Below are 9394 nucleotides of genomic sequence, written 5' to 3'. Positions count from 1 at the left end.
TGCGACGATTCGAATGGCCATACTTGTTGATGTCATTAGGATATCTTTAAAGTTATTGTGACAGTTGAAAGGCATGTATTTTCAGATGTTGTTACATCTTCTTACTCGTCAGTTTCAAATTGCAGTTATCTTGAATGTCATTTCTGATAGTAACATTGTAATTCGCCCAATTCAAATGAGGTTGTCGAGAACTTGATGCAATTACGGATAGTGGAGCGAGGCTATTGAATGTTAGGAGGCTTGGCCATGACGGCAACTATTTAAACTCTTTGGCTGCGGCTTTCTCGCTTACGGCCACACCACCCTGAAAAACGCCCGATCTCATACTGATCTCGGAAAAGCTAAGCAGGGTCGGGCCTTCCCCTTGGGTTTAAGGTTCCTTTACCTTGGGAATTTGGGGGGGGAGGACCGCCTGGGAAATACCAGGTGCAGTAAGCTTTTACTTAATGTACGTAAATGTTTATTATTTATTATTATTTTTGCGTTGTTCACACTTGGGGGCGATCTCTCACAGATTTAAGCTGGAATACCGGAACTGTCAAAAGTAAAAAATAAAAACATCACGGTCTTAGATATCCAGCCACAGTTCAAAGCTAATGGCGTCAGCACGCTTCGGTTTCTGTCAAAAGCGTTTTTCGTTTTTGTTGTTTCAGAATGAGAGAGAAGGGGGGTATTTCAGAAAACAGGCTTACCGAGTCGAGTCTGCTCTGTAACTGCGCCGAGTCAATACCAGGAAGAACTGTATCCACTTCAGTCCATGTTCCTGATTCGCGAGGGCTGCCGGGGTTTCCTCGGTACACTTATCCGGCTAACCCTGCGTCCTGATACGGGGCCCAGGAGTTCGCTTAACTGTGCATTTTTGCGTTCCCCATGCGTTCATTTGCGAATTACGTGTGTGCATACTCGATGAAAAAGAAGGAAGAACTAATGTTAATGGCCTCTCACCAGGGAATGCTGCGTAGGGGAATTCCGTTTACCACTCGCTCTGTCCTGTATGGATGCTTCTGAGAATGTGTAGGCTACTGCGAGGCACAGAGGGAAATATATATATATATATATATATAAATTTTTTTTTTTTTTTTTTTAAGTTGCATTTTTATGTAATAGTATAAATATTAAGGAGCGCCAGCATTCTGTCACAGGTAGTGAGATCGGACAGTTCGCTCGCCGTCATTGTGCGCCTTGGAGAGCTGCGCAACTGGAACGGTGTGCTAACCACGTATGTGAAAGTCACGGCGTGGCGCAGGGACAGATTCCGAGAGGTGCACAACTCATACTTACCTGGCGGGGGAGATACCATGATCACGAAGGTGGTTCACCCAGGGCGAGGCTCGGCCATTGCACTTCGGTCATGCTGACCCCTGCGAATTCCCCAAATGTGGGAATCTCGACCGCATAATTTCTGCTAGTGGGGGACTGCGTTCGCGCTCTCCCCTGATGTTGCTGTGAGAAAGTAGAATGTACTCGATGGCGCCGCGGCGCCTATAGACCGTGAAGCGGGTGTAAGTGTAAGAAAAGTGCGTAAAATCCACGGAAACAACTTTGCTGCAGGTCAGTCGCATTGCAACGGCATATGGCAAGTCCTTTTAAAATTTAATGGGTTGCCCGCATTTTAAATTGCAAGTGAGTGTAACTCATTTAACCAGGGTGACGCGACTTCGTCAGGGTTTTCAATGCTGCGGCCGGTGCGAGAAACGAGCTGTTGACTTCCATTACATTACATTATTACATTATGTAATGCTTAGACTTCCCTGTCTAAAACAACACGACGACTGTTTCGCCCCATCTCTTTCCACTCCGTAGCATTTTCTTACTTTTTTCAGAGGGGGCGGCTACTGCCATTTGTAAAGCCATACGTGATCGCACAAGCTTTGCAAAACATTACATTGCATACATTTTTCCAATATTTTATCAGGCAAGCCGTTTTAACCAAAGCGACGTGCAATAAGTGTATGCCGAAGGTCGTTGCAAGAACTACAGAACGTACGTCCGACAAAGTTCAATTCTCATAAAGAATCAGCTACCCGAGCCATTAACATAGCCAGTTCAATCTGTAAGCAGAAGCCCAATGTACATTGCGAAGCCTGGCATCGCAGTCACGTCAGGCACAGCGGATTTAACTAGGAATAATTCAAATTCAGATATATGAAAATACCATTTTCACTAGCCAAAACGGAATTACAGACGTCATAAATAGCTGATCATTCGGTATGTGCGACGATTCGAATGGCCATACTTGTGATGTCATTATGGATATCTTTAAAGTTATTGTGACAAGTGAAAGCATGTTTTCAGATGTCTTGATTCATCCTTCTTACTCGTCAGTTTCAAATTGCAGTTATCTTGAATTGTCATTCTGACTAGTAACATTGTAATTTCGCCCAATTCAAATGAGTTTGTCGATAACTGAAATGCAATTACGGATAGTGGAGCGAGGCTATTGAATGTTAGGAGGGCTTGCCATGACGGCAACTATTTAAACGTCTTTGGCTGCGGCTTTCTTCGCTTACGGCCACACCACCCTGAAAACGCCCGATCTCGTCTGATCTCGGAAGCTAAGCAGGGTCGGGCCTGGTTAGTACTTGGATGGGAGACCGCCTGGGAATACCAGGTGCAGTAAGCTTTTACTTATGTACTTACATGTTTATTTATTTATTTATTTTTTTTTTGCGTTGTCACACTTGGGGGCGATCTCTCACACGATTTAAGCTGGAATACCGGAACTGTGCAAAGTAAAATAAAACATCAACGTGTCTTAGATATCCAGCCACAGTTCAAAGCTAATGGCGTCAGCACGCTTCGGTTTCTGTCAAAAGCGTTTTTCGTTTTTGTTGTTTCAGAATGAGAGAGAAGGGGGGTATTTCAGAAAACAGGCTTACCGAGTCGAGTCTGCTCTGTAACTGCGCCGAGTCAATACCAGGAAGAACTGTATCCACTTCAGTCCATGTTCCTGATTCGCGAGGGCTGCCGGGGTTTCCTCGGTACACTTATCCGGCTAACCCTGCGTCCGATACGGGGCCCAGGAGTTCGCTTAACTGTGCATTTTTGCGTTCCCCATGCGTTCATTTGCGAATTACGTGTGTGCATACTCGATGAAAAAGAAGGAAGAACTAATGTTAATGGCCTCTCACCAGGGAATGCTGCGTAGGGGAATTCCGTTTACCACTCGCTCTGTCCTGTATGGATGCTTCTGAGAATGTGTAGGCTACTGCGAGGCACAGAGGGAAATATATATATATATATATAATTTTTTTTTTTTTTTTTTTAAGTTGCATTTTTATGTAATAGTATAAATATTAAGGAGCGCCAGCATTCTGTCACAGGTAGTGAGATCGGACAGTTCGCTCGCCGTCATTGTGCGCCTTGGAGAGCTGCGCAACTGGAACGGTGTGCTAACCACGTATGTGAAAGTCACGGCGTGGCGCAGGGACAGATTCCGAGAGGTGCACAACTCATACTTACCTGGCGGGGGAGATACCATGATCACGAAGGTGGTTCACCCAGGGCGAGGCTCGGCCATTGCACTTCGGTCATGCTGACCCCTGCGAATTCCCCAAATGTGGGAATCTCGACCGCATAATTTCTGCTAGTGGGGGACTGCGTTCGCGCTGTTCCCTGATGTTGCTGTGAGAAAGTAGAATGTACTCGATGGCGCCGCGGCGCCTATAGACCGTGAAGCGGGTGTAAGTGTAAGAAAAGTGCGTAAAATCCACGGAAACAACTTTGCTGCAGGTCAGTCGCATTGCAACGGCATATGGCAAGTCCTTTTAAAATTTAATGGGTTGCCCGCATTTTTAAATTGCAAGTGAGTGTAACTCATTTAACCAGGGTGACGCGACTTCGTCAGGGTTTTCAATGCTGCGGCCGGTGCGAGAAACGAGCTGTTGACTTCCATTACATTACATTATTACATTATGTAATGCTTAGACTTCCCTGTCTAAAACAACACGACGACTGTTTCGCCCCATCTCTTTCCACTCCGTAGCATTTTCTTACTTTTTTCAGAGGGGGCGGCTACTGCCATTTGTAAAGCCATACGTGATCGCACAAGCTTTGCAAAACATTACATTTGCATACATTTTTCCAATATTTTATCAGGCAAGCCGTTTTAACCAAAGCGACGTGCAATAAGTGTATGCCGAAGGTCGTTGCAAGAACTACAGAACGTACGTCCGACAAAGTTCAATTCTCATAAAGAATCAGCTACCCCGAGCCATTAACATAGCCAGTTCAATCTGTAAGCAGAAGCCCAATGTACATTGCGAAGCCTGGCATCGCAGTCACGTCAGGCACAGCGGATTTAACTAGGAATAATTCAAATTCAGATATATGAAAATACCATTTTCACTAGCCAAAACGGAATTACAGACGTCATAAATAGCTGATCATTCGGTATGTGCGACGATTCGAATGGCCATACTTGTGATGTCATTATGGATATCTTTAAAGTTATTGTGACAAGTGAAAGCATGTTTTCAGATGTCTTGATTCATCCTTCTTACTCGTCAGTTTCAAATTGCAGTTATCTTGAATTGTCATTCTGACTAGTAACATTGTAATTTCGCCCAATTCAAATGAGTTTGTCGATAACTGAAATGCAATTACGGATAGTGGAGCGAGGCTATTGAATGTTAGGAGGGCTTGCCATGACGGCAACTATTTAAACGTCTTTGGCTGCGGCTTTCTTCGCTTACGGCCACACCACCCTGAAAACGCCCGATCTCGTCTGATCTCGGAAGCTAAGCAGGGTCGGGCCTGGTTAGTACTTGGATGGGAGACCGCCTGGGAATACCAGGTGCAGTAAGCTTTTACTTATGTACTTACATGTTTATTTATTTATTTATTTTGCGTTGTCACACTTGGGGGCGATCTCTCACACGATTTAAGCTGGAATACCGGAACTGTGCAAAGTAAAATAAAACATCAACGTGTCTTAGATATCCAGCCACAGTTCAAAGCTAATGGCGTCAGCACGCTTCGGTTTCTGTCAAAAGCGTTTTTCGTTTTGTTGTTTCAGAATGAGAGAGAAGGGGGGTATTTCAGAAAACAGGCTTACCGAGTCGAGTCTGCTCTGTAACTGCGCCGAGTCAATACCAGGAAGAACTGTATCCACTTCAGTCCATGTTCCTGATTCGCGAGGGCTGCCGGGGTTTCCTCGGTACACTTATCCGGCTAACCCTGCGTCCTGATACGGGGCCCAGGAGTTCGCTTAACTGTGCATTTTTGCGTTCCCCATGCGTTCATTTGCGAATTACGTGTGTGCATACTCGATGAAAAAGAAGGAAGAACTAATGTTAATGGCCTCTCACCAGGGAATGCTGCGTAGGGGAATTCCGTTTACCACTCGCTCTGTCCTGTATGGATGCTTCTGAGAATGTGTAGGCTACTGCGAGGCACAGAGGGAAATATATATATATATATATAAATTTTTTTTTTTTTTTTTTTAAGTTGCATTTTTATGTAATAGTATAAATATTAAGGAGCGCCAGCATTCTGTCACAGGTAGTGAGATCGGACAGTTCGCTCGCCGTCATTGTGCGCCTTGGAGAGCTGCGCAACTGGAACGGTGTGCTAACCACGTATGTGAAAGTCACGGCGTGGCGCAGGGACAGATTCCGAGAGGTGCACAACTCATACTTACCTGGCGGGGGAGATACCATGATCACGAAGGTGGTTCACCCAGGGCGAGGCTCGGCCATTGCACTTCGGTCATGCTGCGAATTCCCCAAATGTGGGAATCTCGACCGCATAATTTCTGCTAGTGGGGGACTGCGTTCGCGCTCTCTCCTGATGTTGCTGTGAGAAAGTAGAATGTACTCGATGGCGCCGCGGCGCCTATAGACCGTGAAGCGGGTGTAAGTGTAAGAAAAGTGCGTAAAATCCACGGAAACAACTTTGCTGCAGGTCAGTCGCATTGCAACGGCATATGGCAAGTCCTTTTAAAATTTAATGGGTTGCCCGCATTTTTAAATTGCAAGTGAGTGTAACTCATTTAACCAGGGTGACGCGACTTCGTCAGGGTTTTCAATGCTGCGGCCGGTGCGAGAAACGAGCTGTTGACTTCCATTACATTACATTATTACATTATGTAATGCTTAGACTTCCCTGTCTAAAACAACACGACGACTGTTTCGCCCCATCTCTTTCCACTCCGTAGCATTTTCTTACTTTTTTCAGAGGGGGCGGCTACTGCCATTTGTAAAGCCATACGTGATCGCACAAGCTTTGCAAAACATTACATTTGCATACATTTTTCCAATATTTTATCAGGCAAGCCGTTTTAACCAAAGCGACGTGCAATAAGTGTATGCCGAAGGTCGTTGCAAGAACTACAGAACGTACGTCCGACAAAGTTCAATTCTCATAAAGAATCAGCTACCCCGAGCCATTAACATAGCCAGTTCAATCTGTAAGCAGAAGCCCAATGTACATTGCGAAGCCTGGCATCGCAGTCACGTCAGGCACAGCGGATTTAACTAGGAATAATTCAAATTCAGATATATGAAAATACCATTTTCACTAGCCAAAACGGAATTACAGACGTCATAAATAGCTGATCATTCGGTATGTGCGACGATTCGAATGGCCATACTTGTGATGTCATTATGGATATCTTTAAAGTTATTGTGACAAGTGAAAGCATGTTTTCAGATGTCTTGATTCATCCTTCTTACTCGTCAGTTTCAAATTGCAGTTATCTTGAATTGTCATTCTGACTAGTAACATTGTAATTTCGCCCAATTCAAATGAGTTTGTCGATAACTGAAATGCAATTACGGATAGTGGAGCGAGGCTATTGAATGTTAGGAGGGCTTGCCATGACGGCAACTATTTAAACGTCTTTGGCTGCGGCTTTCTTCGCTTACGGCACACACCACCCTGAAAACGCCCGATCTCGTCTGATCTCGGAAGCTAAGCAGGGTCGGGCCTGGTTAGTACTTGGATGGGAGACCGCCTGGGAATACCAGGTGCAGTAAGCTTTACTTATGTACTTACATGTTTATTTATTTATTTATTTATTTTGCGTTGTCACACTTGGGGGCGATCTCTCACACGATTTAAGCTGGAATACCGGAACTGTGCAAAGTAAAATAAAACATCAACGTGTCTTAGATATCCAGCCACAGTTCAAAGCTAATGGCGTCAGCACGCTTCGGTTTCTGTCAAAAGCGTTTTTCGTTTTTGTTTGTTTCAGAATGAGAGAGAAGGGGGGTATTTCAGAAAACAGGCTTACCGAGTCGAGTCTGCTCTGTAACTGCGCCGAGTCAATACCAGGAAGAACTGTATCCACTTCAGTCCATGTTCCTGATTCGCGAGGGCTGCCGGGGTTTCCTCGGTACACTTATCCGGCTAACCCTGCGTCCTGATACGGGGCCCAGGAGTTCGCTTAACTGTGCATTTTTGCGTTCCCCATGCGTTCATTTGCGAATTATGTGTGTGCATACTCGATGAAAAAGAAGGAAGAACTAATGTTAATGGCGTCTCACCAGGGAATGCTGCGTAGGGGAATTCCGTTTACCACTCGCTCTGTCCTGTATGGATGCTTCTGAGAATGTGTAGGCTACTGCGAGGCACAGAGGGAAATATATATATATATATATAAATTTTTTTTTTTTTTTTTAAGTTGCATTTTTATGTAATAGTATAAATATTAAGGAGCGCCAGCATTCTGTCACAGGTAGTGAGATCGGACAGTTCGCTCGCCGTCATTGTGCGCCTTGGAGAGCTGCGCAACTGGAACGGTGTGCTAACCACGTATGTGAAAGTCACGGCGTGGCGCAGGGACAGATTCCGAGAGGTGCACAACTCATACTTACCTGGCGGGGGAGATACCATGATCACGAAGGTGGTTCACCCAGGGCGAGGCTCGGCCATTGCACTTCGGTCATGCTGACCCCTGCGAATTCCCCAAATGTGGGAATCTCGACCGCATAATTTCTGCTAGTGGGGGACTGCGTTCGCGCTCTCCCCTGATGTTGCTGTGAGAAAGTAGAATGTACTCGATGGCGCCGCGGCGCCTATAGACCGTGAAGCGGGTGTAAGTGTAAGAAAAGTGCGTAAAATCCACGGAAACAACTTTGCTGCAGGTCAGTCGCATTGCAACGGCATATGGCAAGTCCTTTTAAAATTTAATGGGTTGCCCGCATTTTTAAATTGCAAGTGAGTGTAACTCATTTAACCAGGGTGACGCGACTTCGTCAGCTGTTTCAATGCTGCGGCCGGTGCGAGAAACGAGCTGTTGACTTCCATTACATTACATTATTACATTATGTAATGCTTAGACTTCCCTGTCTAAAACAACACGACGACTGTTTCGCCCCATCTCTTTCCACTCCGTAGCATTTTCTTACTTTTTTCAGAGGGGGCGGCTACTGCCATTTGTAAAGCCATACGTGATCGCACAAGCTTTGCAAAACATTACGTTTGCATACATTTTTCCAATATTTTATCAGGCAAGCCGTTTTAACCAAAGCGACGTGCAATAAGTGTATGCCGAAGGTCGTTGCAAGAACTACAGAACGTACGTCCGACAAAGTTCAATTCTCATAAAGAATCAGCTACCCCGAGCCATTAACATAGCCAGTTCAATCTGTAAGCAGAAGCCCAATGTACATTGCGAAGCCTGGCATCGCAGTCACGTCAGGCACAGCGGATTTAACTAGGAATAATTCAAATTCAGATATATGAAAATACCATTTTCACTAGCCAAAACGGAATTACAGACGTCATAAATAGCTGATCATTCGGTATGTGCGACGATTCGAATGGCCATACTTGTGATGTCATTATGGATATCTTTAAAGTTATTGTGACAAGTGAAAGCATGTTTTCAGATGTCTTGATTCATCCTTCTTACTCGTCAGTTTCAAATTGCAGTTATCTTGAATTGTCATTCTGACTAGTAACATTGTAATTTCGCCCAATTCAAATGAGTTTGTCGATAACTGAAATGCAATTACGGATAGTGGAGCGAGGCTATTGAATGTTAGGAGGGCTTGCCATGACGGCAACTATTTAAACGTCTTTGGCTGCGGCTTTCTTCGCTTACGGCCACACCACCCTGAAAACGCCCGATCTCGTCTGATCTCGGAAGCTAAGCAGGGTCGGGCCTGGTTAGTACTTGGATGGGAGACCGCCTGGGAATACCAGGTGCAGTAAGCTTTTACTTATGTACTTACATGTTTATTTATTTATTTATTTATTTTGCGTTGTCACACTTGGGGGCGATCTCTCACACGATTTAAGCTGGAATACCGGAACTGTGCAAAGTAAAATAAAACATCAACGTGTCTTAGATATCCAGGCTGCAGGTCAGTCGCATTGCAACGGCATATGGCAAGTCCTTTTAAAATTTAATGGGTTGCCCGCATTTTTAAATTGCAAGTGAGTGTAA

The 9394-nt window shown here is 44.9% G+C and overlaps 8 non-coding genes across 8 annotated transcripts; all 8 read left to right on the top strand.

Annotated features, from left to right (window-relative positions):
• The first annotated feature begins 1273 nt into the window (after nt 1–1273).
• LOC135246753 (U1 spliceosomal RNA) lies at nt 1274–1437 on the top strand. The gene has a single exon (XR_010327894.1). It is a non-coding gene; the product is annotated as a U1 spliceosomal RNA (small nuclear RNA).
• Nucleotides 1438–2504: 1067 nt separating this feature from the next.
• Nucleotides 2505–2623, top strand: LOC135246757 (5S ribosomal RNA). Its single transcript, XR_010327898.1, has one exon. It is a non-coding gene; the product is annotated as a 5S ribosomal RNA (ribosomal RNA).
• Nucleotides 2624–3454: 831 nt separating this feature from the next.
• LOC135246754 (U1 spliceosomal RNA) lies at nt 3455–3618 on the top strand. The gene has a single exon (XR_010327895.1). It is a non-coding gene; the product is annotated as a U1 spliceosomal RNA (small nuclear RNA).
• A 1070-nt stretch (nt 3619–4688) lies between these two features.
• On the top strand, nt 4689–4807 carry LOC135246756 (5S ribosomal RNA). Its single transcript, XR_010327897.1, has one exon. It is a non-coding gene; the product is annotated as a 5S ribosomal RNA (ribosomal RNA).
• Nucleotides 4808–5633: 826 nt separating this feature from the next.
• Nucleotides 5634–5790, top strand: LOC135246755 (U1 spliceosomal RNA). The gene has a single exon (XR_010327896.1). It is a non-coding gene; the product is annotated as a U1 spliceosomal RNA (small nuclear RNA).
• Nucleotides 5791–6860: 1070 nt separating this feature from the next.
• LOC135246758 (5S ribosomal RNA) lies at nt 6861–6980 on the top strand. Its single transcript, XR_010327899.1, has one exon. It is a non-coding gene; the product is annotated as a 5S ribosomal RNA (ribosomal RNA).
• Nucleotides 6981–7809: 829 nt separating this feature from the next.
• LOC135246752 (U1 spliceosomal RNA) lies at nt 7810–7973 on the top strand. The gene has a single exon (XR_010327893.1). It is a non-coding gene; the product is annotated as a U1 spliceosomal RNA (small nuclear RNA).
• A 1070-nt stretch (nt 7974–9043) lies between these two features.
• Nucleotides 9044–9162, top strand: LOC135246751 (5S ribosomal RNA). The gene has a single exon (XR_010327892.1). It is a non-coding gene; the product is annotated as a 5S ribosomal RNA (ribosomal RNA).
• Nucleotides 9163–9394: the final 232 nt, after the last annotated feature.

Source organism: Anguilla rostrata, unplaced genomic scaffold (genome assembly GCF_018555375.3).
Source record: "Anguilla rostrata isolate EN2019 unplaced genomic scaffold, ASM1855537v3 scaf0866, whole genome shotgun sequence".
Classification (NCBI taxonomy): domain Eukaryota; kingdom Metazoa; phylum Chordata; class Actinopteri; order Anguilliformes; family Anguillidae; genus Anguilla; species Anguilla rostrata.
The sequence above is the reverse complement of the archived record's forward strand: the minus strand, read 5'-3'. Positions and strand labels throughout refer to the sequence as shown.